This window comes from Larimichthys crocea, chromosome XV (genome assembly GCF_000972845.2).
Source record: "Larimichthys crocea isolate SSNF chromosome XV, L_crocea_2.0, whole genome shotgun sequence".
In the NCBI taxonomy this organism is placed as follows: domain Eukaryota; kingdom Metazoa; phylum Chordata; class Actinopteri; family Sciaenidae; genus Larimichthys; species Larimichthys crocea.
In genome coordinates, this window is record NC_040025.1 from 8,340,941 (window position 1) to 8,367,425 (window position 26,485).

The 26,485-nt window shown below is 40.0% G+C and overlaps 1 protein-coding gene across 3 annotated transcripts in view; it reads right to left on the bottom strand.

Moving 5' to 3' along the window:
- LOC104927443 (synaptotagmin-2) overlaps positions 1-26,485 on the bottom strand; it is a 55,259-nt gene that overhangs the window by 23,788 nt on the left and 4,986 nt on the right. For 2 of the 3 annotated variants that reach the window (XM_019256920.2, XM_019256910.2), the window contains exon 3: positions 5,028-5,096. The gene's annotated coding sequence lies outside the window, so the exon portion shown is untranslated. Of the gene's footprint in view, positions 1-5,027; positions 5,097-19,234; positions 19,326-26,485 lie in introns of those variants that run through there. The other variant, XM_027288804.1, reaches the window with a different exon arrangement.

Genomic DNA, 26,485 nt, shown 5'->3' on the forward strand with positions numbered 1-26,485 from the left:
TGTTTAATGACAAGATGTGACGCACTCTTTCTCGCTTAACACCGACCCTGAACCAGACAGTTTGGAGCCCTTCGGGTATTACTGCGTGTCACCGAGAATTATCATTGCCCCCCTAAGTGAATCACCCTGCTTATTGGCCAGCAATGAGCACTTGAACAAGAAATCAATAAAGTCTCAATCGGCGAAAATGGAAAGGAGAGAGAGGAATGGCTTTTTGTAATTTCAAAACATACAACTGGAGAGAGATAGAGAGAGAGACAGAGAGAGAGAGAGAATGTAATTTGTTCCCGGTCTGTGGCAATACCATTTCTCAGCATTCGGGCAGTAATGTATGGTCGCTGGTTGTGAATTAGAAGTGATCAGGTAATTATAGGGGAGGTGAAGATGAGCTCAATAATACTCGTATTAAGAAAAATTACACAAGGATGGCTGTGTAAATTTAGATATATTCTAGATGAGGCGGGCGTTAGTCTATATTTTTATTGTCAAGACAAATATTTTAAAAATTATATAATATATAAGTTATTTATTTATTTATTTTTGGTTATAGGCTTACTAACCTACTGAAAAATTCTGGGAATGGTAGTTTTTGGCAAACGTTACTCTTTACGGGAGTAAATGTTGCATTTGTTGGGGACTATTTTCTGCTGTGGATTGATACACATTTGGTTTGTCGTAATTATTTAACCGCACCAGGATGGTTTATGTAGGATTGGTTAAAAATAACATGCAACAGTGTGGTTCACTGATGTTTTAATACTTTTTAGGCAAATATGACAGTCTACATCAAAGAGGTATAAGCTAAATCAGGCATTGGCTACACTAACTGTGACAGTGTTAGTGTGTAATTTTTACTATGTTTTTATTTCATGGGGTTTCCACCCAGGTGACATCTTTACTAATGTAAAAAATCAGATAACAGAAAGGGTGCACACCTTAAATGTAAATCAAGTTACTTATACAACCTTCAAATAAAGTTTCAATTAGTGAAAAGACTTCACGACGATATATTACTGAAATATAGAGTTAGAGGTTAAAACAGTTTTTCACCAGTGTCCAGGATTTTGTGGGCGGTCCTTAAAGGGTGGCTCGATGACACGCTGAGGCCACCCTGAGCATACCCCTGCACCCCTAGCAGGGAGATAAAGATTAACCTATCTTGCTCAGTGTTTAAAAGTTAGTCATGTCATTTTCTGAACTCATCTGACACGTTTCAGTCGCTTCAAAATTGTCGCTTGACTGCTCCCACGAGAGGGCGTGGCTTCAGCACATTCAGAACACATTTATTCTTACTTTACAGTATGCAGTATAAACACAAGAACATAGGCACTTTTCAAAGAAAGAAGCATTAGGAAGTCATATCTCAGTCCATAAAAACACTTTATACTCTGCCCTCCCAATTACATATCACTAGTTCAAAAACCAAAAACAGTCTCTCCTGATTTTAAGAGAAAAAAAACCCAAAAAGGAAAAACGTTACTGTAGCAGACCTGTACAATGATTAAAGTACAGTCACATAAGTCAGTTGGACCAACAGCAGCTTGGAAACCGATCACTTGAAGTGTTTTAACTTGAGCTGCCATGAATTTTCAGCACTCTACAACAGTTTGCAGGAACAAACTGTCACACCTGACTCCACTGTTTACAAAGAAGCTGCTTCTTTTTGACTGTGTGTGATTGAATTTTAAAAGTAACCCGGCGGCTGGCAGCAGTAGACACCGGCCCAATCTAAAACAAAAGGTGAGCTGGGCAACCTGCACTGCCAGATCTGCCTTTTGTAAAGCCTGAATCAACAATCCTTATTAGCAGGATCAAGTCATTGTTGCTTTTGGTCTTGTACTGGGATTTGATGACAATATGATAAAATACAGATTAGCTGTTAAGATGGCAAAGATACAAACAAACCTGGAAGGTGCATATTGCTTTAAAATACCAACCTTCCACTGCGATTTGGACAAAATAAACAGGCTGTATTCCTTTGTGCATTCTTTCTGCATTGTAAGAGCGATCTGATAGGCATAAGATCCTGAAACACAGTCAGGTCTGATTCAGTGTCCATGAGTGGGAACATGATATTGATCCAAACAAGATCCATAACGTGCTGGTTAAACCAACGGTGAGCAACACTGGCACATGTCTTGTGTGACATGAAACACAGACGCATAATGATTTTTATCAACCGATGACAAGTATGAATGGTCTTCTCATAGTTTTATACTGCTGACTACTGTAACAGACACAAAATACGTTAGTAATCTAGTAACCATTAGAGTCTTTTCACTGAGTAAAATGAAAAAAGAAAAACTCCATCAGACCTCACTTTGAACTAAACAGGCCAAGGCTCCAGAGAGATTCAGTGCAACTTAGAATACATATTTAATAAGGCGGGTGTGTTGTGGCAACTAACTGCATGGAGCTTCCAGCCGTGTATTAAAGCCGTTCAAGCCATTATAATGCATTGCCCTGCCCAGCCTTTTCTACGAAATCACATGTAACACTATGTGTTTTAAACGTGGGGAATGGATCTCAGAGAAATATTTCACAGGACAAGATAGAAAAATACTGTGCTTCTTTGCTATGGACAAAAAGAAAACACTAGATTTGCATAAAAAAAGATACAGAACACATGCACAAACATACGACAGCATCTAATCTTGTTTATCGAGTGAAGTCTCAGGATTTATGTCTGTGTGTGAGGCACTGTTGTTATTCCCCTGATCTCCAAATCTTTCTAGTGTATGCGCGGTAAAATGCACGAAACGCCGTGGCTGGCAGTCGGGGATTAGATCTAGTTCTTGCGTCTGTGCTTGGATGTGGCGCTGCAGATGTGAGGACAGTGCAACGACACAACGTGATACTTTGTGTTTCATTGCGCTGGCCCATTTTAGGTGTGGCAGAGTGAGAGGGAAACCATTCCATGATGTGTCTTCACACTCCACCAAACTGCTACAATCTGAGAAGATTGAGAAGAACGAAGCGGTGCTGAGGGCTAAACCCTGACATGATATCTGTTTCAATAACGCCTGTACAAGTCAATACTCACAAATATTCGGATACTACGTTATGATAACACGCAAAAGCACATGTGCATATATAAAATAGTTTCTTATAGCAACAAGAAAGGCCAATCTACAATTAGTGGATTAATCAACAAAACATTAACTGATAATGATTCAGAATTTCTACCATTTTCCAAGCAAAAATATCAAATGTTGGTGCTTTCTCGCCTTATATACAGTAAACTGTTACCTTGGGCTCTAGAAAACTGTTTTCTGATGTTTGCAGGCTGAGCGATTAATCGACAAAATAACTGGCAGGTTAATTTAGTTAATTAATTGTCCTACTTATAGTGAAACCTTTTTTTTTAGTTGTTAGTTGTTTATAAAGTCATTTCACATTGTTTGTAAGCAAAATAGTTGATCATCTAAAGATGATATGACAATTATGCAATTTTTGAGTAAGCGGTGGATAACGCGACGATTTGTTTGTGAAAAGGGTCGTTCATAGTGACCTAGAGAGAATTATCACCTGTTTCCAGTTCAGAGCGTCTTTCAGCTGGTTGTTTTGGTTGTCATCACTCATTGTGTCATTTTTGCTCAGCAAAACAAATCAGCAGACAGACAGTCAGCAACTTAAAAACACCAGAAGTGTCTCAGAAGTAGGTGGAGCCCAAAAATGGAGCTAAAAGTGGAATAAAGTTCAACTTTTTTGCAAATGAATGCAAACATTGTTTCATATTTTAATGGCAAAATGGTCCAAACAGTCAATGCAGGTTTAAAAAGTTTGAATATAAAAATGTTTGTGTTGAGTTCTTCTTTATTATTATTCATTATGTAAACTTTCATCCCGGACGCTCGCTCTAAGCCAGAGATAAGGATGAATTTATGTGCCTGCCTCAAGTCGCTCTGGAAAAAATATATCTGGTATCACTATGCATTTATTAAAAGGCACAGCCTCTGATGGTGCTGCATATTCAGACAACTAATTGTGCACCACCAGTCCCCGGGGTATGAATTCTCATTTAGTATATGTTGAAATGATCAATGTTAATGACGACGAGGCTGACACAGGGCCGTGTGGGCTGAATAATGGCAGATGGCTGTAGTAACATAGCCGGTTCAAAAGCTGCGGCCGGTAACTGTCCTTCCAGGCGTGGCTATTGTCCGCTGGGCTTTATTAGCTTTCTGTAGCCTCTGAGGGACTGGAGCTTCCATCACTCATGGAAATGACTCTGATTAATCAGCTGAGTGCTGGAGTGAGCAGGGTATGATGGAGACTGGCGCACAAAGAGCCGATCCTACAGTAAATCATGCTTGTTCACAGTGGGCTGCACCTTCATCCTCACCACGCCTTTCCTGCTCACTACACACTGCAGTGGGCTCCCTCCTCCCTGGCACATGCATTGTTTTCCCGAACAACAGATGGGAGAGCGGGGAAAACCCGACACACAACGTTTCATGCTGACATCTAGTGGAGTCCAAAACATGTGATTACGCAGTGTACTTGTTTACATACGATGGCGTATGCACTGGTTTTCTTTTTGGATTAAGCCCAAAAAGATTCCTCTGAAATGATCTTCTTCTGGAGGAATCTACGAAGCAATTAATAATAATCAACAGAATTTTCCTTTCAGTCAATTAGTGCTTCAGCCTACAGCTCATCAGAGTGTTACAGTATATTACTGGAAACTTTCAGTGAGCATCCAGCCGAATAGAGTCTACCATCTGGACTTTGCGTTCAGTGGACAGTAAGGGAGCAGAGGCAAGCTGGATTTCTCAAATGACGAGGAATGGATGATATTTCTGAGAGCTGCAGCAGAGGATGGAGGCATCTAACAGTGTGCAGTGATCTATCTCCTCTTAAAGAGGACGGTCAAAGCAATGACACCGGACCACTTTGACAGAGTGGAGTATCTCCTCCTCCTTCCCTCCCTTCTTTCTCTTGTCTCACAACGTTTAAGCTCACAGCGCTGGCTCGGAGCCTCGACTCACATGCACATGAACATCGTCGCTGGTAGGGATACTCACAGCCAAATCTTGAAATCTTGAAAAGTGGCTGGAGGCAATCACAGTGGGAATGTTGTCAATCAGAAAACCCTGAGAAGAGAAGAAGAGAAAGACAACGTGAACTCAGCGAGGTACAGGAACATCTGCATTGTGTTTCTTGGAGTTCTTTCTTTTTTGAAATTCAAAGAAGTAAAATGCGGCATGGCATTAATTTGTACTCTCTGAACACCCGGTGTGATAAGCATTCCTGAAGTAAAATAAGGATAAAAAACCAAATTCAAATTTCAATTTGTACACTGCACAACACTGTTATAGCGAAAATCATTTTCAGCCAAGAGCAGAATATTGATAGCTGTCTCCCTCTTGCATAAACAAGCGGATATGTGCCTGAGGCCAACTGTTTTGATCCACAAAGCTGCAAGACGAATGAATTATCACCAAAAGTGGCCCAACACTTATTGAATTAAATCATTTTCATTACCAAAGTATCACTGTGATCACTCGTCTGTGAATGAGCGGATTTTTAAACCACCACAAGAACCTGAGCACATTTCTAAAATGTTATTCCGAACCCTTTCTATTACAATAATATCTCCACGGTGCTGTTTCCAGGTTAACCTCTAGAGATGAATTCATTAGCCGTTTATAAATATTTTGGCATATTGAGGCATTTACAACAGGCAGGTGTTGACAAATGAGTAACAGCGCACTAATGGCTGTGTTAGACGAATCTAATCAAAGCGAAAGCAACAACATTTCCTAGACTTTCTCATTCGACTGCCTGAAATCAGAATACTGATTCTTCTTTTATTTATTTATAAGAGAACCAAGTCAGACAGCCCTCCTGTGTTCTATCATTTTTTGTAAAAAACAAACACTCAGATATTAAGGGAGTGGATCAACATTTTGGGAAATACACAGTGATGTCTGTACGTTCAGTGTCATCATGTAACTTTCTACCTTCAAATGTGTTGTCACACTCTCGTTTTCACCCAAGCACTTTTGGAGCTCTTGGAGTGTTGGTATTTACACAGCTAACAAAGGAGCTTTGGAGCATCATGCAGAGGTTTTAAGCCTAAACATTTGCAAGATCACTCTGAAACTTGGCGCACCACATCCAAAGAAAAACACTGAATCTTACATAATGTTGTTTTGAATACTGAGCTAGCCTGGCTTTAAGAAAGGTAAAGGTGATAAAAGAATAATAAAAGGTGATAACATTTGGTCAACCTCTTAAAAAAAAGTTCCTACTTCTTGGCCTTGTTGCGATGTTGCCAGGCAGAGAGGAGACATAACTACGCTTAATTAGTGAGTGTAGTGACAAAATGTATCCATTACTCTCTTAACCTTTAAGTGGATTGTATTTTGCTACGCTCTGTGTCTGCTGTAAGTGGCTACAAGAGTGTGCAGAGAGTTGCAAACTATGTACGTGCTTGCGATAACCTTTAAATCTAAAGATAAGGGTCAGATCTGAAGATTCACTCGACGGGGTGAGAAATATCGGAACTGTAAAGAAAAACTTTAGTTTATTTTGTTTGAGTTGAAGCTTTTTGATAACTCAGGTGCTGGACAGGAACTCTTATATATGTGTGTGTGTGTGCGGATCTCTGACCAAATACTTTATTCTCTCTAACTTTATTTCTTTGTTCATTTGTTCTTTTCTTATAAACTAAGCTAATCCTTTCCTGGTGGCTTCATAATTACCATACAGATATGAAAGTGATATTAATCTTCTCATCTAACTCGCAAATAAGTGCTCGTACCCCAAATGTTGAACAACTCTTTTAAGGTACAACAATCAGATCTAAGTCACCTTCGTAGCGGCGTAACATGGCCCAGAGGCTTTCTACTGTGAAAGAATGAAAGATTTTGTTTTTTAGGATCAGTCAAATTATGTCCACGTTCTTCTGCAGACCTTTGAGGATTTTCTATCTGTGTCCCAATTTACTTCTCTCATTTTTTTTTGGAAAACAATCAATTTCATGACTCACTGGATTTAATTGCTTTATTGTAATTGTATCATGAAAGACATCCACAGGGAGAGATAACCAACTTCAATTTGTACACTTCGGAGAAGAAAAACAGTTCACACTATTTAAATCTGCCGTCACCAAGACGCCTTTTTCTTCTGTGAATTGCATGTGTTATAATATATCAAATTCACTTTTCATACTCAAAACGGTTTCTCCTTTAATTCTTCTATTTAAGTAAGTAACACCCTTGAGATCAATCCATCATTTGGATCTGCTGATGCTATAAAATCTATGATGAAATACTGAAAGAAAACATTTTCTATACCTCAAACTGGTGACCTTTTAATTCTAGCACATGTGACTCAAAGCATTTCTAGACAACAAGACAGCTGATCAGTGCACAGAAGAATAATTTCATGGTACGCGGAGGAGGAGTATGGACTGTTTCGGGTTCCTACATACTGAAATACCTGCAGGCCTCATAAAAATACTATGAAACTGTCAAAGTGAGTTGTTTGTAGTCAGCTCAGAGGCTGCGGTGACAGAGAGGGGGGAAAAGAAGTGCTTGAACACTGCTTCACAATGCAGCACTCCACCAACGGGAGTGACATTTTCATTGATTCGAATAGAAAGGTCAAACGACAAGGACAGAATTCAAATCAACAACCAAAAAACACTCAATTAAACCCAATTTGAATCTTCTTCTTCTTGTCTGATATACAGTATGCTTATATAAGAGCATACTCTCATAGCAGAAATAAACATCATGTAAGGACAAATATGAGGTCATATCTCATTCAAAAAATAAATAAATAAATAAATAAATAAAAAATTCTTGGAAGATCATAAATTGGTTAGCTGTCGGGTGAGACAGGCCCTGATGTGCAGATTCTCAGATACAATCACGTTACAGGGAATTGCCTCTTGGTGAACATAATTGGATCTTTCCCACACCTATTTATATCCCCAAGGGACCAAACTATGCAGAGAGGAAGAAACGAAAAAGAAATTTAATGAAGACTTTGCCCTTTGGTTTTCATTTCATTGTCCACGCCAGTGAACCATGCTGGCAGTGGAGTCATATCAAAATCAACAATGATAAGCCAAATCATTAAATGTCACGATGACGTGTCACCGGATGCGAAGGAATTCCCAGATCTTAGAAAGAAGAAGGTCTAACAGGTCTAAATTGTTTACTCACACGACAACATGCCTCTGAAAACACTGCAGTATATATTTATTATATATTGTGATATTTAAAGGTCCAGTGTGTAGATTTTAGTTGCATCTAATGGTATAATCGCTGTATTGCACCAATACATGCAATACAGAAGTGTGACAGCATATTTATTATATACAGTGGTCCCTCGTTTATCGCGGGGGATACGTTCTAAAAATAACCCGCAATAAATGAAATCCGCGAAGTAAGTTTTACAATTATTATACATGTTTTAAGGCCGTAAAACCCCTAACCACACACTTTTATACACCTTTTTACACGAATTTTGTACAGTACTCCCTTAATTAATCAGGACGCAGAACACGCATGTGTGGTTCTCCCTTAGCCAATTTAGGACACAGAACACAATGCGCGTTCATACTGTACAGTACGCTGTAAAAAGAAGCATGCAAAATTACACTAAAAAAAATCTGCGAAACAGCGAGTCTGCGAAAAGTGAACCACGTTATAGCGAGGGACGACTGTATTGTGATATTTAAAGGTCCAGTGTGTAGATTTTAGTTGCAACTAATGGTGTAATCGCTGTATTGCACCATCATCATCGTCTACCTAGTGTAAAGGAGAAACAACACTTGAAAAGGCCCTGTCTAGAGTCAGTATTTAGTTTGTCTGTTCTGGGCTACCGTTGAAACACAGTGTTTCAACATGGCGGTCTCCATGAAAGAGGACCCGCTCCCACTGTACATATATTAGTATACAAGTATAACAAATACAAAAAAGATTCTTATTTTCAAGCGATTATAAATGAATGGAGTCATAGTTATGAATATTATATTCCATGTTACACACTGGACCTTTAATATCTGTCTGATTGGTATTGTTTTCACCTTGTGAGTCTGTGTGTGTGACTAAATGTGATCCAGGAGACACCTGCTATAGTGGAAACAGTTTTTATTTCAAATATTTAGCTAAAACTATTATTTATGGGAGTTTTTAGTTACATATTTGACTTGTTTGACAACATTTTATTACATTATGTAAATTTCTGGGCTCCATGGGTAACTTCAAATTGCTTGTTTTGTCTGGCGAACACCTAAAACACTGAATTTAAGATTGTTAAATTAGATGAAAGCAGTCAAATCCCACTTGTGCATTACAGTTAAAAGGATAGTTTGGAGGTTTTTTTTGAAGTGGGGTTGTATGAGGCGCTCTAACATAGTCAGTATGTTACCTACAGTAGACAGCACAGTTAGTGCACACCAGGTTTGGAGAAGGAGACAGTCCCGGCATGGAGGTAGAGGTAGAGCCAAACCCTGCTGTGAAAATGTATTTTAGCCACATCAAAAAAGGCCCACTAAAAAGAATATATGTCTGTGTAAGTGTGTTACGCTATAGTGAGCATATTCTCCCTGCTTTACCGTGCTGTCAGAACTGTGGCCTAATATGTCACACATACCACAGTTGGGTTTATTAGGAATATGTAAGTTCTGCAGTTGAGACCAGACTTTCTTTCTTTCAGTGTTTTCAATTGTTCCTGTGGCAGTGCTTCAGCCGTCTGTGCTGCTATTGTTTTCATTGACTCTGTCCATGACCGTGAGCTCGTCTCATTGATCAAACAAGTCCACGGTAAGAGACTAAGGAATAAAGCCTTCTTCTAATATCCCAAACTCTTGAAATCACGTCTTCTGATTCATGTTGCCCTTTTCTATTCCCCAAATCATCTCTGTTGGATGAAGAGGGCTGCGTAGTCCAAACAACTGGAAAAGTCACTCAGCACCAAACTACAGAGCCTTTCCATTCTTTAACAAGATTACTGTGCAGCCTCTAAGACATCACTTGAATTGCTGAGCCCCGAAGGATCCCATGTTTTCTCTCTCTCTCTCTCAGTCTCTCGTTCTTTCTGTCTGTCTCCAAGACACGTGGCTCTCTGTGACTGTTGCTCCCGCACAGACAGGGGAGGGCGCGTTCATGTGGGGCAAAGGAAGCCTACAGGAGACTTCTGGGGGGGGCTCTCAGCTGCCCCTGTGCTCTCTGGAGCGTAGTGTATGAACATTGGAAGATGCGCATGTGTGAGCGAGGAGCTTTCCACGCAGGAGGGATCTGGCCCAAATTTAATCTCTCTATTGTGAGCATGGAGGGTTAGAGAAAAAAAAAAAAAAAGGGCCGTGCCTGCTGAAATACCACTGGCAGTGCTGCAATGCAGGGGTTTAACATAGAGCTGGAAGGCAGGCAAACATATTAAAGAACTGTCTCTCTGATGAGTCACAATAAACACATTTTGGAACACAAAACTGGAATACACACGGATGAACGCATGCATGCACGCACACCCACAAAAGCCTATTAGATCCGGGATACCTCAATAAAGAGTGTCAGTACTGTAAAATGCTGAAACGTCTACATCGGGTTTTATGTATTGGTTAAGCTGGGTGTCGTGTAATATCTTAGTGCCCAGGTAGGTCAGGGATTTGAAGCATGGTGAAGGACAGTCAAGTCAATGGAAAGGGTAAAAAGATGAACAAGGGCAAAAAATAAATAGTAAAACTTGTGTTTGAGGCTTCAGTATTCCTGTAAAAATGAAAATATTTATATTATAAATTAAGAGTTGATCATTCAAAAACTCAGCACTGTATGTGTGTGTTTTGATTGGCAGTGGTTAGACAGTGGTTTGGACTCAAATGCTGCTGAATCCCGATTGGTGTTTAAAGGTACATGACATCATCTATCTCCAACTGACGCCCACCCACTTCAAAATCAGTGAGAAGACCAGAAATACAGAAATCTTTCATATGAAATAACCCAAAAATTGCTCATTGTGTTCACGTACAATCACATTATTCGCTGAAAGAAGCTGATTTAGAGAAAAAAGCTAGGGGGCCTTTAAAAATGATTCAAACGATTTCTGCTGTTGGAGGTTTTCATCGGTGAACACGCCGCAGCAATCGGCCGAATATAAATCAAGGTGGAGGCTGCCGCGGGCTTTGCTGCTGGTCTATACAGTTTCCCAGGGTGTGAGAGGTGAAGAGCGTGATGGGTGGCTGCTTACATGACAGATTGCTGACTGTGGGAGTCTTTTACAGTCAGCAGAAACAAGCAATTGATGACACTTTGGCTTCTTCGCGCTCTGATAAAGCCGGTGGCGAGACAAGAAAAAGAAACAGCGTTGTCCATCAAAGAACTTTGGAATTTCAAATTGAAAGTCAACACAATGTGAAAGGGGATTTTAGGAGGTGCTGATTCATTTTAATGTGCCAGAATTTGTCATAGCTGACATACATGAAAAAAAAAAAGAGTCTCTCTTTAAACATCCAACCCGGGGCAAAGCCTTCGCTCTCTCCTGCCCCTGACATGCTGTGCCCACTGCTGGTTCATCTATAAGCCCACTAAGATCATGCCTGTCATTATATTAGTTCAAATTGGCCTCCATGAGCGTTCTGGCACCAGCAGTAAATGGTAAATGTTTTGTTGCTAGTAGCAACCCCTACTGGCACATTTTATCCAAACAAATACTGACAAGATGTTTTATCTAGTCCCCAAACAGACTTATTTGAGTATTATCTGTATTTTATTGCAGCTGTTTTGTGATTTAGTAGAATTTAGTTTTGCTAAGCAAGGTAGGTACTATGCTAGCCGTCTTTTATATATTTAAGATAATACTTTAAAGCTCAGTTCAGACCAAGTGGCAACCTGAAGCCAATGCGGAAATGCTTAAAAACAGTAATTCCTCAAGCGGCCTGTTGAGGCTGGTTCCAGAAGTGAGTCAGTCTCCATAAGCCCCCATATTAAAATGGCCAGTTTTACAGCAGAAATAAACATGTTTTCAGCTTCAAAATAGGTGACGTCACCCAATTTCTGTGCTCTGTACTTCTGTTATAACTGCTGGCTTTTGTAGGTGGATACATTGATGTATTAATTGCATTAAAAAAAAACAAAAGAAGAATTGAGTTGAGAATTTTGAGGCATGCTCAGAACATTTTATGGCTTGTGTCATGCAGAATTGGCTGTTCCTCAAGCAAACTGTCCTCCGTTCGAAACTCTGCCATTTCGACGGGCTGACAGTTTGTAACTAACTCGGCTAGCTGTCTTTGCTGCGAGCTGACACAGGTTGGCTGTTGAGACAGGTATTTTCTTATATCAGCCACTGGAGATTTGACAAGCTGAGTTGCGGGCAACGCCATCAGCTGCCTTGAGTTGACTTGAGCTGAGACAGGCCAGTTCACATTGTTGCAATTTTTCTCAAGACACGTTCTGAAAAAACAGTTTCATCTCACCATGAATCATTGGTCTGAACGGGGAAATTAACTGTTGAATTACTGTGCTACGTAACTGAACTGAACATAAATTACTAAACTGAATTTAGAATCCAAACAACTGCATATTTATTGGTGAGGACTAACAGCGTTAAAGCATCTTATGTTAATACTCGTTTGTCAAATATGACTCATGTACACAATTGTACTATATATTCTGTTTTCTACAAGACTAAAGATGTAATAAATTTGTATCTACACGCAATAAATATGATAATCTTTTCAAGTGGATGACATTATATATTTATTTCATTCATCTTGCAGGTTTATAAGACTTCAATCTATCACCATGTGCTGCTAAAACGCCTTGAAGCAGAACAAGCGCAGGTAATTACATTCTTCTCTCTTGATATAGAAGCAACATTAAATGTTCCAAGTTAATATTTATTGGGATTTTTGGGAGTATTGTATTTGCATTGTCATACAATCCATTGAAAAGATCTTGTATCATATAATTTGTTTGCTGGAGGACTTATTTTTTTCCAAAATATCTCTACCCTAACTCTTGTTTATGCGGCCTAATTAATTTCTGATTTGTAATCACCATCACTGATTTTGTTCCAACACTGTCTTCGCAGTTTCGCAGCCAACTGCTATCTTCAACCTTTATGGAAAGTGTGTTTCGCTCGCTGCATAACTGTGCACCTACACACATAGCGAGGGCAGAAGAAGAACAACAACAACAAAAAAGAGAGACTGCGATCCAAAACCCTCAAGCAGAGATCAATCCCTGATGATCTGAGACCATCTCACCCTGCAGTGATCCCATTCAATTTAGAAGCGCAGGTTAAAAAACAACTGTGTTGGTCTACAGATCTATCTAGCTGAATCTGAAACGGCTGCATCGAATCAATTTCAACGACAGCATTTAAGAAGTAACTGCTCCATCAGCCACATGACACAGCACAAACACCAACAAGAAAGATGTAGCTATTGCGCTATTTCTTTTTCTTCTTCTCCTTTTAGGAAAACGATGATCTGACTTCACTTATTTGAAACACGTGCTATTTTTCACAAAGCAACTGTCCATAAATCCTGGTGGCGATCGCCTACTTCCCTCTGGCTACCTGCTTCACTGGGAGACAAGACCTGTGTTTATGTGCAGGAATAAGGCAATTCATCATCCGGTCCCAGAGAAACGTCGAATGGCAGGGACAAAACAGCAACACAATTCCAGATTAATTGCTTCCTTTCCTTGCCTGCCTAGTGAATGAAACATAATGCTACAAACCAGACTAGACAGAGAGAAAGATTAAATATTATTAAGGAAATAATGAAATGTATTAATTCATCATCTGCTTTTGAGCATTAACATTGCGTAAAACTAATAGACATGTGGATATATCTAATTGTATAATGCACTGTTTGATTTAACAGCTTGTTATCGAAATGGAAATAATTATGGGAGAGGACAATCGGCGCAAAGACAAATGGAAAAGAGGACAAACACTCAAAAGCCTCCAGACCTCAGTGTCTCTGAATTGCATGCTTTCTGAGAGGAGTGTGGCGCTAGAAAAACAACAAACTCCCCAGGGGACCAACAAACTCTTATAAATGTCAAATAGGTTTTAGTAATGTGCTCTGCAAGCAGCTATTTCTTTTAGACAGGGCCTCTCAACATAATAAACCATATTACCTACTAAGGTCTGTCTATAGCTGGAGGAACGATCTATTCTCACACTGTTTAGTGAGTGCCACATTTCTGTCCGAAGCCGACACTTCATCTTTATGGTATGATTGTATTTTACGAGACCGAAAATGAAACTTATTACGAAACTACAGAAGTGATCAACTTGTCAGAAGTGGCTGTGGGTGTACTTCTTTGCTCCTTGTAATGCGGTCAAAGGTATTGTAGGACAAACGATAGACAAGCCGCAAGTGGAAAACAGAGTGCCTGCTCATGGGGATCATTCACCTTCACATTGTCAGTGAACTCTATTACAAGGCAGGCCCAAATCTTGGAAACCCCTGCACCATTAGTCAAACACAGATTGAGTGTGACAGCTAGCCTCTCGTGATGATCTCCTTGCACCACATAAAAACTGACTCTTGTCGCTGCATAACCATGCCGCACTCAGACAAGTCTCACTACGCAGTTACAGCCCATAGAACAGACAGAAACAACATTTGAAACATGTAATAAAAGGAATGAGAAACAAAGAAACAATCGGTCCTCTGTGATTGCAACATACATGTTCTCCTTTACACTGTGTCAAACCAATATCTATATATGTTCCTTCATACCACGATGATCTCTCAATTAAAGCCGTCTGGTGACTTACTCAAAAGAGCAGTGTTACTTACTTTTTTAAAAAGGAGTGCTGTTACCTTTCAGCACATCTCTTATGTATTCAAAAAGTCACCTTTCTCCGCTTGAACAATGGAAAGATCTGACCTGAGAACATTGCGATATGTAACTGAAATCATCTGTAAAGTAGACGGAGAGTCGTTTTCAATTAAGCGCTCATTAAAAACTAAATTAAGCATTGACCTTTGAAACATACTAGCAAAGGGAAAAGGAGAGAAAGGTAGACGTAGTCTCTAATAAAACCTTCTGTTTAAAATGCCTCCAGACAACAAGATAAATATCTACAAAGCATTTTCGTAGTGTTGAGATTGCATTGATGTCTAGTGGTTATCAATCAAATCAGGAGTGGTGTACAGCTGCACAGTAGCTAATATTTATTCATATCTAGTCACGTCTGTAAATGAGTGCATTCATTTTTGAATTAACTCGTATTTCTGAACAAAAAAAACATGTTGTGCAACCACAAAACAATGTTTGACTTTCAGACACAATCAGACAGACAAGAAGACGTAAGTCAGGGATGTTCCTGCAGCCAGACAGTAGAGTATTATCAGCTGTCCTCACGTAGCCTTGCAATCTGAGAACGGCATCAACAATCAATGGAAGGAGGGAAAGAGAAGACAAGACCAATCGATACCTGTTAGAAACACTACGGTAATTGTACACTTATCAGTTTGGGCAGCTAACTGCTATGAACTTTAAGTGAGTCTGAATCGGGTGGCCATTCCAAAGATAACACTTCATTTCATTTTCAAAACAGTCAAAGATTTCGTGACATTTTTGTGCAAGCAGAGTAGAGTTTGTTTCATACTCTGCTGTTATGAACGCTTATTGTGAGGCTTGAAGTTTGATTATTGTTATGATTATAACAATCACAAGACCATTATTGCAAGATAAACAAACAAAAAGTTCCAAAAATGTGTGGGGACCTTTCGAGAAATCAAACTTAAGACTTCTTTCTTCACTGTGTTTTGGTCTTTCTGTCGATGTACCAGTTTACCAATTTCTAAATTCTTTTCTTTTCTTTGTGTTTCAATACAAAGCCTGGTTTCCAGCAATCTCCTACAGTATTCCAGGAATGACACTCTTTTATAGAAGCTTGTAGATGGGGTTTGAAGGGAGGGAGGGATGATTGAGATAAGATTGCACGAGGTGCTTCTTTGTCAAAGATCTCGACTCTGCACACTCTGCAAAGTACAAGTATGACAACATTTCTTTATTTGTGTTGAATATCATGAAGCATGAATATCATGAAACTACATAATAGTTAAGAATAGATCATTTCACTAAAAGTCAAAAATGCCAACCTGCTGGTGGCTTAAGAGGAATCACCAAAGTCGTTAGACTTCATCCTCTTGGGACCACGATTGTCCGTATAAAGATTCATGGAAATCCATCCAATAATTGAATAGAAATTTCAGTCTGGTCCAAACTCAAGAACTCAAGTCAACTGACAGAACACTTCCATCTATCCACCAGCATGGCTAAAATCATTAACATAGAAAGACTGTGGCCAACAGTTACTGAAAACGTTGGATCCAAATGAGGTGCTACAGCGGAGTCATCAAACCATGATGGTGATGTCAGTACCAGCTGGCTAGAAAACACAAACAGTTTCTGGGCTACAAAATGTTTCCACAACTTGATTTACTTTTGGCCAAAATACACATTGAATTATCCAAAAGGGCCACAAACCCTAAAATTGGTCCGTTTGATGAAAATTATCCCAGCAGGAACCACCGATGATGGGTTTTATTGGAGGGGTAGGAAGAGAAGCTGACTCAGGGCCCAAACTTATAACAGTCGGATTTAATATCATGCAGAGGCCATTTCTGACAGCTCTCTATAGTGGTCTGCAGTATTCCTACAGTTTTCTCAGGTAGCTCCTTAGGGGACTCCCTGACCCTCACTCTCAAATCTGTGTCCCATTTTAAAGTTGTTTTTTTCCAAACGAGGATTTGTTTTGTGCTATTAGAAATTACACACTAGGATGCCGTACTTTATTCATTTAGGCATTTTCAGCTCATTGCAAGTTATTAAACAATATGTTATTATGTAAAAGGTCCAGTGTGGGGAATCTATCATTATGTTTTTGTTAACTTTATATGAACATTTTATATCTACATCTAGAAGTCTGCCATGTTGCACCGTCATGTTTCTACAGTATCCCAGGATGGACAAATTAAACTGCATTTTGTAAAAGTTACGTGGCCACCATTGGTTCCCCTGACAAAGATATTATATTATTGTGATATTATTCAATGAGTGACCCTCCAACCCTGATTGGAAGCAGAACAATGTGGAAGTAGGGTTATTAAATGTCACTTCTGAAACTGCAAACAAGTTGCAGCGGCCCCTGATGTAGTTACTCCAACCAGGAAGGATCATGGACCGGACTCAGGTCCAAACTACAATTGCAACACATGTATTTGCCTTGCTGATCAACTAAGGTTGCATGTAAATGATTATGTGATGCATTGTTATACATCAGATCCACTTATAATGTCACTCAGTTCCCTTCAAACAAGTTAAATCTTGTATTTGTCCCCTCTTTTTGTATTACTGCTAAACAATCCCAGGTTTACAAGTAGCTGTAGGATCCCTACGTTGCATTAAATCAGGTTTCACCATGAAAGTAACCATAATTTCTCCCTCTTACCGCATCCTAACAGATGCAAGGTAATGCCCGAACAATTAAAAACCAGAAAGCCTTGAAGAAACACATAACACAAGCCAAATATTTCCACTCAATTGACAATATGTGAAACCCTACACAGCCAACTGACAGTATTCTATCAATTATTCAGGAGAGGAAAGGCTCGCAAAAAGAACTGCACCCTCGGCTATGCAGCAGTAAATCACTGTATAGCACACCATCTGCTGCTTGTCAAAGCCGGTGGCTGCTGTGGGCACGGGAGTGCAGAACAACACTGATCCTTAAGTCTTGGATGATTTCCATTGTGAATCATAGATCAGAAAGAGCAGGTAAAGTGTAGAAACATAAACATGCATCATAGTGAGATATTTTATTTTTTATAATACCTGTTTCAGTCAATGTGAGCATGTTTCTGCATCCATCTTGTCTGTTCCACCTAGGCTAAAGGACGTTACAGTTCAAAGAGCATAAAAATATTCCTCATTAAATATTGAGCGTCCACATGACGGGGATGTAAAGATGATTCTCCCTCTCATCTTTGGGTCCTTCAGTCTCGCTGGTGTTTCAAAGCGTAACCTCCTCCGGAGATAAAATGTCCCATATTCGGACTTCAATAACGGAACGCCTTTGTCCTTATAGGGACATCTGACTAATCGCTGACAAAGCCACGGGTTCAGTTTGCTTGCTTACTTACTGTGCACTGACTATTTCTCAGAAAATAAACAACAGAATCTCCCACAACATCCACTTATTTGATCAAGAGTAACATCAGTTTAAACATCTGGCAACCATTTTACAACAGTAGAAGTAGGTCATTAAGCACAAACCGAACCTCATGACAGCTTTGAGTAATCGACTGCCTTCATAGCACATTTAGTAAAATTAGCACCACCTCCATTTGGTATCTGTCAAAGGACTAATGGCTTGGTCCAGTCGTAACGCAGCCATTCAATAACTCATCGGTTGTTAGAAAATAGGCAATAGTCACAACAACGTTCAAGAACCGCATTGTGTCCCAAACTGCAGATACGTGAGGAGAACAAAGTCACTGTGGGTTCTCATTATGTTGTTGATTATCAGTTTCTCTGCACGTCAAACTCAATATTGTGTCTTGTCAGTCACGCAGTCACAGAATAACCAGTCTAATTATTTGCTGTGTTTACATTTCCTGGTGATTCTCTCTCTATATTCTCTCTGCTGGAGCTAATAAGTGTCTTAGAAATACACAAAATGTACGATTGAAGGTGTTTCAAACAACACTTTAATTGAAGGCCCCGCTGGTCCCTTAATGTTAACTGATTATTCTTTACGTCAGTCGCCCTGACCAAGAGAAGAATTTCTAATAATTCTAATTAAAGCAGTATTGTTTAAATTTTCTCCCATAAAAATAAGAGATTTAAAATTGTCTTGGTGCTATATTGATGTTTAATTTGAAGTGAATATGTCTGTTTCTGCTCTGGGTATAACCATCCACAAGACGTACGCTTTACAGCCCTAAAGCGAGTTTTCTGACTCATGAGTAGCTGTCCATATTTATGACAGTTGTGTTGGACTTAATCACAAAATGACTACTTTCTACTACACACAATTTGAAGAGCGCAGCCCATTTAAAAGAGGACTGTGCCTCCAAACAGTAGCACTTGATTATTATCTGCACCAGATTTAACACATTGGATCATTACGACCGGCACCCCTGATTTCATGTCATCCGATATTATGTCATTAAATAAATACTAACATATCTGTGAATGATATTAGCCTGACACAGTTGGAGGAGAATAACTCCAGCTAGTATACTCACTCTGTTTCATAACTGTGTCACAACTTCAGCCAGCCTTTAGTTTTTCATTCACCTGTCTTCTGTTTTTTCCACACTAACTCTCATGTCATTTCAGACGCTGCCACTCCCTCCTGCTCTGCATTAACCGCTGAGTTCATTCACCTGGCTTGCCCCACCTCCAGTGATTAGCTGATGAGGAGCAGGTGAGTGGAGGTCCTCCACTCACCTGCTCCTCATCAGCTAATCAGCCCCTCAGTATATGTACCAGTCCACTTCCCTCAGTTCTTTGCCAGATTGTCTAGTCTGTTTCTCCACCCGTACTGTTTCCTGTGTCGTGCTATTGGGTTCTTGCCTGCCGTTTTGTTACTCCTGACAAACTGCCTGATTTGTGGGTGACATGTGTGCCTGCCTTTAAAAGTAACAGCAGCCATTTTATAAAACTCAATTAAAAGAAAAAAAACAACAGTCATATTGATGTAAGTCCTGAATTTGCCTTTTTGTAGAAATTATGCAAACCCCACGCAATGCAAATGCTTCATTTATCAGGGGATCAGTTTTGCATCGACTAAATGCTCCGACATTATGTCTGAAAACCCCACACGGAGTGTGCAGCTCAGCTGGCAGCAGAAGCTGTTTGAAATGTGCGGCAACACATAACGCACAGAAGGTTTAACTTTAATTTCAGCTTAACTTTCCAATTTGGATTCATTTCTTTATTCTATCATAAGAAAAATGGTGAGGTCGCAAAAATGAAAAGAACGTTTGTAAAGAGATTCTTAAACTTTTCAGCCGCGTGCCGGGACCTAGATAAGAAGAAAATGCCAATTTCATGAATTTTTTTTATGAATGACTCTATAACGACACGACGCACTTTCACTTTGCTTTCAGGCTGAGGGCAGCACAATCAGCAAGTCCATATAAGTCCATTCATTTCTCATAGAGATGAGGCACTGGGGAAACCCGTCCAACAGGCTTGCCAGCTGAGATTTAGCCAAGCTGAGAGGTCGTCAATCAGATTCCCACAGTTTCTTGTTTTCCAACCTATTTCATTTCATTTTCTAAATAATAGCCCCGACTGGAAAGAGAAAAACACAGAAGTTATTTACAACAGGTTCAACTTTACCCGTCAGCTCGTCATACAATTTTAATGTGAACGACTTCAGAAGTAAATGATACGGTTACACTCATTTTAGGACCTCATAGTCAGCTTGTTTTTTTCTTTTCACTGATTCTAGGAAGAATTGAAAGTCTCTGCTGATGTCAGCATTTCAACTGAACTTATGTCACGAAATATTCTACCTCATTTAGTCAAGGAACTTTTCAATTATCAAAACAATTACATTAAATCACCCAATGTTAAATTGATTTCAAAGAGGAGGTCAAGTAATTAAAACCTGACAAATCCAAAATCATTGCATCACACGTTCAAACTCATCTCCAGGATAAAAATGCTTTCATCATGCAGATTCATATTGCAAACTGTGATCAAAGCCAACGACAAATCAACAGTGTGAATGAGGCTGGATGTAAGAAAGATATTATTACAGTGCACATTTGAGCTGATGAGGATAGCTCAGCTAAAACAATGTTATAATCACTGGTGGAAAGTAACACCAAGTTGACTGACTCAACATTTTGCAGGTGATACTGAATGTAACGTTAACGTATTTCTACTTAAAGACTGTGTTAGGACAATTTCTTTCGAAATACATTAAATATGTTGGAAAACAGCTGCTGAAAACACGTGAAAAGACTTTGAATGATATATTACTGAAATGTGGAGTTAACAGTTTTTCACCAGTTTTCAGTCCAGGATTTTGTGGGCGGTCCTTAAAGGGTGGCTCGATGACACGCTGAGGCCACCCTGAGCATACCCCTGCACCCCTAGCAGGGAGATAGAGATTCATTCATGTTGCTCAGTGTTTTAAAGTTAGTCATGTCATTTTCTGAACTCATCTGACACGTTTCAGTCGCTTCAAAATGGCTGCTTGAGTGCTCCCACGAATGAGCGTGGCTTCAGCACATTCAGCGGACACGCCCCCACAGTCCTGCAGCTGAGAATACTGCTCATTTTTACCTTATTTTGACAACTAATTTCATAAACGTGTCGATATTTTTAATCATTCATATTTGGTGCTTAATAACACTTTATTCTTTGGTCTGACAAACTCAGAACACATATTTATTCTTACTTTACATGGACTTTAAATAGGATTTTGAATGAAATTGGTACTTTTACTCACATAAAGATATGAATACTTCTTCCACCACTTATAACAACTATCAGCATTAATTGCATTTTAGTACATTTACTAGTAAAGCTCCTTTTTACCCCAATTGGGAACAAATCTGTTCCCTCTGTGGTCTTTGTCAATGCTAACTCCACTGTATTCCTGATGTCAACATCAATATGCCTCCTCCATGACACGTGGTGTAACACACACAAAGGTCAGTGGTATCATACAAACTCCACCACGTCCCTCAGTGGCTTCCCACCCACGAACACAACCGACTGTGTTTGTTGAAACGCATGACCAAACTGGAACCGTACTCTTATCAGTGCGGTAGTAGGTGAATGTTTTGCCCCTGCACCACCCGTGAATGTCTTTAGGCAGAACAGCTTACTGAATTACTGCCCACTGTGTCAAGGACATCTTAGTAAGAAACTCTGAGAGAGAGGAAAAACAACAACTAAATATCAAGTTCTCTTTCACAGCCCCTTTGACGCATTTCAATGTGGGGGCACAAACCAACCATGTCCTAGATAAACAGTACCCTGCACTGCATTGAGAGACTCTACAGCAGTCAGGTTTACATAACAAACAGACATTACATAGTGATGCTCATCATTTAAAGAACTCCATATGAAAAAAATACAGGCTAAAATGCAAAACACTGAGGCTTTTATCTACAAAATAAAAGGGTTTCAAGATGACTCACAGCAACAAATTGGAAATCATTTTGTACAAAAGGTATTGTAGATGGGTGCAGTTCACTTTGCTGTATTTTAATTATCTGGTGAGGGCAATGACGGTCTAATTCATTTCTTAATTTGCACTGTTTCTTAGTTTTCCAAAGGGTATCGGGTGAGGTAGAAGAATTGATTTGACGCACCTAAAATAAGTATGATTAATGTGTTGATTCATGTACAGTCACAGAGCAGCAGGACTGGCAATGGTTTGTTGGTTTACACATATTTAGTCGACAAAGTGCTGGTTCCTTGTCACAAGTAGTGCCGTGTTCGCACTGTCGATTTGTGTCCCCAGTGTCGGCTGCCTAAAGAGTCACCATGACACACCACCGCTTGTAACTGGCAGACACAAAAGGAGAATGTGAGCAAGGGTCAGCCTTAAAATGAGAAAAGGAACGAAATCCGACAAGAGACCGGGGACAGCAGAAAATAAAGGTGAGCATGGATAAAGGATTCTCAGGGCACAGAGGTTACGTGTTTCCTGTTTGGCAGATTGCTAACCACATTAGGTGAGTCAGATCTATAGAAAGCATCATCTGTCTTACAGATGCAACAGCAAGGAAGATATTCAGTAATGGTTGTCAAGGTAATGCCTATACTGAAATGCTGTTGATGAAAAATTTGACTCTTCGACAGTCGTGATTCAAATTACCACGCGATTCCCTGGAGCATAAAGCAAAATACAAGGCCACTACATCTTGGTGTTTCCCCCCCCTTTTGTTTACCTATTTTTCCTCCTGAGCTGTCAGATATTATACAGCCACTTTCATGCAAGCTCTCGGCGATTAACACAGCGTGCTCCAATTCAAAAAACATTCTTATTCAGCCAGTGTATCACGGCTAAAAGATGTGCAATGTGGATCTTAGCACCATGTGGCTTTGTGTAATTATTCAGGACAACTCTCCAGATAAGAATGAAGATTGCACGAAATGTATTTACGAACAGCCCTCCGGATAACAATGCTGTGAGTGGTTTTATATGGGAACAATTATTTTGATCAATATAGTACAATGAATTCTGTGTCCTTCTGGCAAGGCCTAACTATTACCGAGTCTTATCATCAAAGGAAATAGATTCTGTAACTCTCCATCATGCTCTTGGAGACACCAACCAATTTGCCGTCAGGTCAATAATCTCTTTGGGAGAAATCGAATCTGCAAGATGTCTCAAACTTGGCTTACGCATGCAGCCAGTCACACGTTATACTTCATCCTTTTTTAAAAATCCGAGAGAAGTCAGAACAGTAGGTGTTTGTTTTTGTAATGCAGTTTGAGTCAAAACAGGTTGGCTGAATACAAATGACCACAAGGGATCTTTTATTCTGGGATTGGCAGGAACACAATGACCTGGGTAGAGAATGAGTGAAGAGGATGGTTCGACACTCGGCGGAGAACCTTCAGCTTTACAAAGTACGATAAGTGACCTGCCACTCACGCAACTGAAGTCACAAAAAACTGTGATACAACAGTAGAGGTCAAGGTTTGTGATGAATCGAACTGCAAGTACTCAGGTCCTTTACTGAAGTCACAGTTGACCCTTCCTAAGTCCTGGCCCTTTTTCTCAGTTGAATAAGCCAGAAACTTGGTTGACGTTCTTCTTTCCTGTATTTAGATATGCTCGTCTACATATGTTGAAAAGAGAACCTGTAATTAAATTCCACCATTGGTTAGTACCGAGTCCATACAGCATTCAAAATAAATGATCTTGATGCTTCTAAAAAGCATTTTTACATTCTTTATTATACAGAGACCATCCTTAAATCATACGTCAAAGGTACAAACACAAAAGCACGCTCTACAATAAGTATGCATGCATATTTAAACGTATCCATACCTCACTCACAGGGTGATTTTTTTTTATTCTGTATGCCGTGTCCTTCGCCTGCACACTGGCCTCAAAAAGCTCAAAGAGAAAAAGAAACAGCCTTCACGCTGAGCACCTACTCACACAACTAAAGTATTCTCCCTCCTCCTCCTCCTCCTCCTCCTCGCTTTCCCTTCTCCATATTTCTCTCCCTGGCCGATATTACATTGTGTTTCACTAATGGAAAAACATAAGTCCTTGTATACCTCTGATTTACAAACAAACAAAAAGAAAGGCACAAATCACAGAAACTCGCAGGTTGCGCAGAACAAAATTATAAATGTCGACAGCCTAGCCTTGCACTTTAAACTAATTCCAAGAAATATCGTATTATGACACAAACCCAAAGGTTTATAAAGCAATAAAAAAGATATTTTCTTCAAGGTTTCTATTGATAATTGCACCACTTTGAGCTTTCTGAATGTCAGATGGGCAGATTCTCACTTGGCAGCGCTAAGAAATGGCAACTCAGCTCTCCCACTGGAAACCCCCATAGGACTGGAGTGAGAAAGACAACAGAAAATGCCTCCTTGTTTCAAATATTTCAGGGGACAGAGAGAGAAAAAAAAATACATTTAATGAGGCCTTGTGTTGTTTCTCGAAGCAGAAGAATACACTTCACATTCTGCTGTCAGATGCCTTTTGGAATGGGCGAGGAAGAAGAAAAACAGAGAGGGAAATACAGACAAAGCCACACAACGTCTTAAACATACTGAGACCCTGAAGGCACGTATCCTAAGACAACTGTTGGCGGGCTATCATAAAGTCAACCGCCGTTATTTAAACAAATTAAATCACGGCTCCTAAACAAGTCTGATAGCTAAAGACGCAGCTTTCTGGGGATTCTACCTCCGTGGTTTAATTGTATCCGTTTCTACTTGCACCTGATAATGTCACAGTTGTAATTTAAGCGTTATTTTGTGGCTCTTAGGAGAAGGGAATGAAATTGCCGTCATTACCGGCTTCCTTTCTGTGTATAGAGTGGCTTGGACTCGACACGGGGTGAATTTCAAATGCCTACGTGTGATCTCTAAGCCCACTGTCCCCACAGTGGCTTTTGACAGATGCATCTCAACAATAAGAGCTAAAAAAAAAAAAATGAAAACACATTCAATCCAACATATGGGGAAACACTGAAACAAACACTTTGGCTTCAACTGTAAAGCAAGTTAGGGCTGGGCATGTCGCACCAGAATAAATGTCAAGAACTCAGAACAGATACAGTGATGATGAGGTTAGGTGACAGCGGGTGCAAGCGGAGCAGTGTGGAATAGATGTGGTCACCGGCCAGGCAATATCACCCTGGAGACAGAGGAGCTAAACAGAATCCTGAGCTCCGACAGCACCAAAGACTAACAGGCTCATACATGCCCCCATAAACATTTATTCACATCCCAGAGAGATCACCACAGACCCCGACTGCACCTCTGAAAACACACTATCGCCTATGCATGTGCAGACCTGAATACAGAAAGCTAGAGAGGCAGAGGAATAACTTGTCTCTGAAGACAAAGAGGCTAAAAACAGCAGTAAGAATATGGTCCCTTTTATAAGCAGTCAGCACAATCTCACAACGCTGAACAACAAACCTCGACTCTGATGACTAAATATAACAGCATCCCGCAGGATGAAGCCACTCCTCCTCCTTCCTCCTTTCCTCATGGTCCAATTCAGACAGACCAGATGAGAGTTACACCAGATGTGTCATATAGGAAGCTGTTTTGCTACAAATTGGATGATTAACAGAGCCGTGCAGCCAGCATTGAGGCATTTGGCTGTGGCACGCAGCTCAGTGAAGAGTGATTGGCTTTGAGGGCCGAGGGGGGGGAGCAGATGGGACGGGGACACGGAGCTTGGACCAAAACGACTGACTGTGCCTCCTTGGTTTTGCATCAAAATATCGCTTCCATGCTCGCCTGGATTCAAAAGAGTGATCCCCCACACACACACACACACACACACACACATATAAAAAAAAAAGAGATGCTGTGTTTCACACACAGAATTGCAGCGGCTTGTTCTTCATGGCAAGTTATCTCCGCCTTTAGCTCCACCCTCTTAACATTAATTATGCAGCTCAATGCAGCACTCTGAATCCCTGCTGCAGCTCACCCACACTACAATACTCTACCGCTTTCTCCCACACTCCCTGCCTCTGTCAAACCACACAAACCACAGAGTGTCTCTCTCTCTCTCTCTCTCTCTCTATCTTTCCCTTCACGACTACACTCTCAACTATCCATACTCAGAGACAGCATTTTCCTCCAAGCACCACCTCATGAATATTGTGCAAGGACAAGGCTGTAGCAATGCTCTCTTTATGTTTTTTAAAGGTTGATGTTCTCTTTTTTTTTACTGAAGGGAAAAGATCACTACACATGTGAAACACAGGTTTATAAAATATTAACTTCCAATCTGATGCCCTACCAAAAAAAGT